This window comes from Mesoplodon mirus (assembly GCF_964341445.2).
Source record: "Mesoplodon mirus genome assembly, chromosome: 17".
Classification (NCBI taxonomy): domain Eukaryota; kingdom Metazoa; phylum Chordata; class Mammalia; order Artiodactyla; family Ziphiidae; genus Mesoplodon; species Mesoplodon mirus.
Genome location: NC_138993.1, coordinates 53459044 through 53464340, shown reverse-complemented (window position 1 = coordinate 53464340; position 5297 = coordinate 53459044). Strand labels below are relative to the sequence as shown.

Here is a 5297-nt window from a genome sequence, read left to right as displayed (position 1 = left end):
AAACTGAAATGTGGGGAAGGGATAAAAGTTTTCTCGTATATTCTTTACTTCTAGGAGTACATGTGGAAGCTACACATCTGCTCCGGATGTTGCTCAAAGGAACGTGGAAGCCTGGTTTGTAGCAGGTTGAAGTGTTTTAAACATGAAGTGTGGGAAATAGCACAGTTACTGTCACGAAGGCCATCCTAGGCCAGTCACGTGGAAAAGAAATCCAAGGGCTTCAGCTGCCTGGGCACATCCCAGCGCCGTGGCCCACTGAATCCAACCACAAAAGGCCAGCTTCGGAAGACAGGAAAGGGGAACAGCAGGGTTCACAAGGGGATTGTTAATATTTCCGAGGTAAAAGAGAAAAACTAGCCAGGCTTCACGTAACAAGAACAATCATTGCCCAAAAGTGCCTAGGCTAACTTCAACTCTATGTGAAGTGTACTGTACAAAATTAGTTTGCATATTATTTAATGTTCTCTCTGGCCTTCTTTTTTTTGTTTTTTTTTGGGGGGGGCAGGTTCAAGTAAAAGGCTTTCAATGGAGGTTGTAGAATTGAAGAGCTCCACGTTTAGGATGTATCATCTAACACCTTAATGTTCAGAAAGCCTGACTAAAAGAAACCAAACCAAAACCAACCCACTCAGCATTAACATACAACTCTTTTCTTTTAGTTGAATTTTACTTTAATGTAGAATGAAAACAAAAACAAAAGCCCAAAACCCTAATAGGTTAAAACAAGTCAAACAACCATTCTACACAAATAAAACCTCACAAAGGTCAACCGAAGTAATCTAGAGCTAAAACTGAATTGTGCAGATTTTCAATGAAGTCACCAGTCATGTAACATAAACAAATTATTTACACACTTGCAAGCCCTCTAAGAGATGTGCCTCAAGAAGCATTAACCTTTGTTTTCTTCATGTGCCATCCTGAAGACTTGCACATTTTATTTTTCAGATAATTTAACATTTTTAATAGAGTGCATTCTCTACCAAGCGGTAATGCTTTGGTTCTATTCATATATGATTGCTTATCCTAAAGACTTGACATTTCCCTGAGAGGAACTTGGATTCTGCTTTAGAAGTGTCATATAAATTAAAAACTTTATCAAATACCAATATGGAGGGAGGTGATGCAGGATGCAACATATGCAGTCAAGTTAGCTCTGTATATTTAGAAATTACTCCTTCAAGATATTCACACTAGAGAGTTTAGTCTGTCCTGCTTAATATTCAGTAGTACAGGTCGGAATCATCAGAACCTTGGCAACACCTTAATATTTCATAGTTATGAACGACTATCTCTAGGGGCAAGTCTGTGTTTACTGAGTTATGACAAATTTATTATAAAGAAGGAAAACAAGTGTAGCCAGCCATCTTAAAAAATGCCCCAACCACTGCTTCTCAATATAGAAAGACTAAAACTACATATGTTTATCATACAACAAATCCCATCTCTGTCCCCTGAAATTCCCCTAATTTCATTCATTAGAAGGGGATTTTTAAAAAGACTTAAAGAGCACCTTACAGCAGCATTCAGCTTTCCCATGAAATACTCAGCATCTTAAATATTATGTACACTTCGCTTTTTCTTTTAGTAAGCTAGATACTGGCTTCAGAGTTTGTGGAACCGGAGGGAAAACAACACACTCAAAACTACTCTAGGAATCTTCCTCTGGCAGAATAGTAGGTATCCAAGTTAAAAATAGGAGGGTCATTTTGTTGCTTTGTTTTCCAAAATTTGAATCGTTTTTTGCTCCCCTTCTACATAAACCTCAGTCACCACTCCTGAGTGGAGGTGGGCAGAGGCTCTGGCCCCTTCTCCAGCGGCTTCCCAGCAGCTGCTTTCTTATTGCTGCAGCAAGGCTTGAATAGATGTGTGTCAACAAGGACTTCCCCCAAACGGCCTTTATAGATAGTGCCACAGCATATTTTCTGTCTTTTCTTGTATGTGAGATCTAAAAAGGAAAACACTGGCGTGCTGTTAGAGCCAGAAGCCATCTCTGTATCTGAGCCGTCATCTGACTGGTGACTATAACAAGGAGATTGAGCTGGAGAGGCACCTAAGGTGGTACTGTGGGCACCAGAATTGTGACATTTAAATTCCTTCTGCAGTTTACTGATCTGGTTGCTTTTTATCCTGTTTCCAGAGAGAGTTTTCACTTTCTTTGGTTTCAGTGTAGTCTTTAGACTGGGTCCTGCCCTTGCATCTTTTTTTGATCCTGCTGGCAATTTCTTTCATCTTTTCACAAGCAGGACACTGGCATTACAGATGTCTCCTGAACGAGTCTCATGTAACCCAAAACAGCTCTGTAAGTCCTTTTCATAGCGTTAACTGTCAGTGAATTGAGAACTGGAGGATTTAGCTCTGCTAATGTAGCAGCCCTCTACACTTCGGTAGCTTTTGGCTTGCGAAAACCAAACATCATTTCTTCTGGGCAATAGTCTTAGTATTCTTTGAAGGACACCAATAGTTCCTCCAATGTAATAACTTCCCCAATTCCACTTTCTAGATTCCTTCTGGGTAGTAAAGTGTTTCTTATATTCAAAAATACCTTTCAAAACTCAAAATGCCACTGGATGGACCCCTGGGCACGCGACGACCGAGACAGAGGCACCCAGGCAGCAAAGAGAACCGCTCCCCGGCGGCTCGGTGGGTAAACGCAGCATTTGGGGTCGGAGGGAAAGTTCCGGTAGAGAGCTGCCCGCCGGGGCGGGATGGGGCGGGGTGGACGGGGCGGGGGAGCGCGTCCCTCGCCGCCGCCTCCCTCCCCTGCGCCTGGCCCTCTTCTTAGGCAGCGGTTCTCAGATTTGAGTGTGCATCACTGGGAGAGCCTAAACAAAAGCCCAGCCTCTGATTCAAGTAGGTCCACAGAGGTGCCTGAGAATTTCATTCTTAACAAGTTAGGCTATTGGTTCAGAACCACACATAGAAAACCACTGAAATACTATTTAAGATTCTTGAAGTTAAACTATTTTTTTGTTTTTTTTGTATTTTCCACTTCTCCTTTGATATCCCATCATACACACACACACACACACACCATAAGACCTAGAAATTTTTCCATAGTATAGTCCAGGAATCTTGTGATAACTGATGGCTGAAGACAGCTAGTGTAACACCAGCTCCGTTACCCTCATGCCGACCACCCAGTATACTTATAACATTAGAAGAGCAAAGAAGGCAGGCCTACAGGTGTGATGATGCTTTTTTGTTTACCAAACAAAGGAATGGGAACGTCTTAAAATTCAAGCTAGAACATAGGTATTCTACTAGGAAGCAAATAAGGAAAGAAAGACAAGCCATAACCAAAAATTAGTTTTTTGGTAGTTTTAGAGAATAGCATGCAACTCTAACAGAGAAATTGGATACATGATGTCCTGGAAATAAAACTGACTAATAATACATAAGAATTGGAACAAGCTGTGAGACCTAACGTTTATCAATATTTAAAAAAGGATAATCAATTTTACCAAAGACAGCTGAAGCTGGACTAACTGAAAAAAGGGGGACTAGGATATGAGGTTATAGTCGTTTTCTAATGTTTTGATTCTATGTGTTTTCATTTGGAAGAAAAACATAGTTCACGAACTATGTGTGTGAAGATTAGTATTGCAGAGTAATTTTAAGTTTTAAAATGTATATACATTTTTTAAAATAAAATTTATTTTATTCCAAGTATAAAAGAATAAAAAGATGAATACAGCATTTTTGGAAAATTTTTGGAAAATTTAAAACTAAAATTTAAAAATGTTTACCCATATTCTCACCTTACAAATACAAGTTTTAATATCTGGCTGTATTTTAGTCTTTTTTCTAAGCATCACTTTTACATAATTTCGATTCAAAATTGACACATAATTTTTACAGTGTTTCTTTTTCTAAATATTATAATGAGTGTTTACCATTACTCAAATATTTCATTAGCATACTTAATGTCTAAATACACATTCATAAAGTATCACAATTTATTTAAATTTCCTTTATTGTCAAACACTTTGTTTCCCCCCCTTTTTTTCCCTATTGTAAATAGTACTACAATGAGTACATTTGTACATAAAACTCTTTCTGTATTTAAGATGATTTTTTTTGGATAGATTCCCAGGTTTAGAATTACTTGTCTCAGGCTTGGACATTTAAAAGACCCTTTCTACATATTGTCAAATTATTTCCCAAAGAGGCTAAAAAACCTTTTTTCTCTTTCTCACTAGCAATACTCTATGTCCAGTATTGAGCACTCTGAAATTTTTTATCTCTGCCAATTTGATAAGAAAAAATTATTTCTTGTTTTGTTTTCATTTGCATTTCATTGTTTACTAATGAACTGAATCTTTTTCATGTTTGCTGATGAGAGACATTTTCTCTTGTATTCATTTCCGAACATTTAATTCAGTTAATTTTCAATTATATAAATATTTTCATATTTATTTATGAGAAAAAATGAGTATGGATTTTAAGAATTTTTAAGAATATAGATTTTTAAGAATTTAATAAAATAAAACCCGAAGATATATAAAGCAATTTAGTTGGTGTTAGAGAACCAAGTATTATACACAGAAGAGCTTGTGATTCCAATTTTCATCTCTGGAGCTCAGATTTCGGTACTGTGTTTGAGGAAAATAATTTCAAAGTAAAACAATTGTCACATTAGGATAACTATATGCCAGTGCACTTGAAATCTTCCCAGCCTAAGCACAACATCAAAGACGTGGCCAATTTAAAGACTGTCACCCTCAAATGGAAGAAGTTTGCTCCACATTAAATGGTTTATATTCTTTCCTTATGATCAAACTATTAGGAGGAGAGGGTCTAAGTGTTCAGTGCAAACATCCTAAGTAACTGCCCCACCGTTTCCCAAACTCTTCACTGGCCACAAGAATGAAAACATCTATCAATCCATTGCTTACTAAACACTGCCTGGAAGAAAGCAAGCTTGTTGATTTTGGTAGGTTTTCAAATTTCCTTTGTCTGCGGAAAGGTGACAGAAAGGGTGTCAAAAAGGCCAATGCAACACCTGGATATGAACTGCATCTGGAAACCACTTTTTTCAAGATTCACCCTTTGGAAGGAATACTCGGCCTTGGTCAATGCGGCAATTGATCTCTGGGGCTATTGACAAAAACCATAAATGTATGCTCATTATTCTTGTTCTGTCAACAGACTTTGACATTTCTATTTGGCCCATCATAGATCAGTCATGGGGAAATACAAGGTAAGTGACTTGCTATCCCTTAAGTTCAGAAATTTAAAGTAACTTAGAAATCGAATTCTTTACAGTTTAGTACTTTTGCTTTAGGTCTTTCTCAAGA

The 5297-nt window shown here is 37.7% G+C and overlaps 1 pseudogene across 1 annotated transcript; it reads right to left on the bottom strand.

The window, feature by feature from the left end:
• Positions 1–1579: 1579 nt before the first annotated feature.
• Positions 1580–2519, bottom strand: LOC309792573 (SIN3-HDAC complex-associated factor-like; annotated as a pseudogene). Its single transcript has one exon. The product of its transcript is annotated as an SIN3-HDAC complex-associated factor-like (transcript).
• Between the last annotated feature and the right edge of the window lie 2778 nt (positions 2520–5297).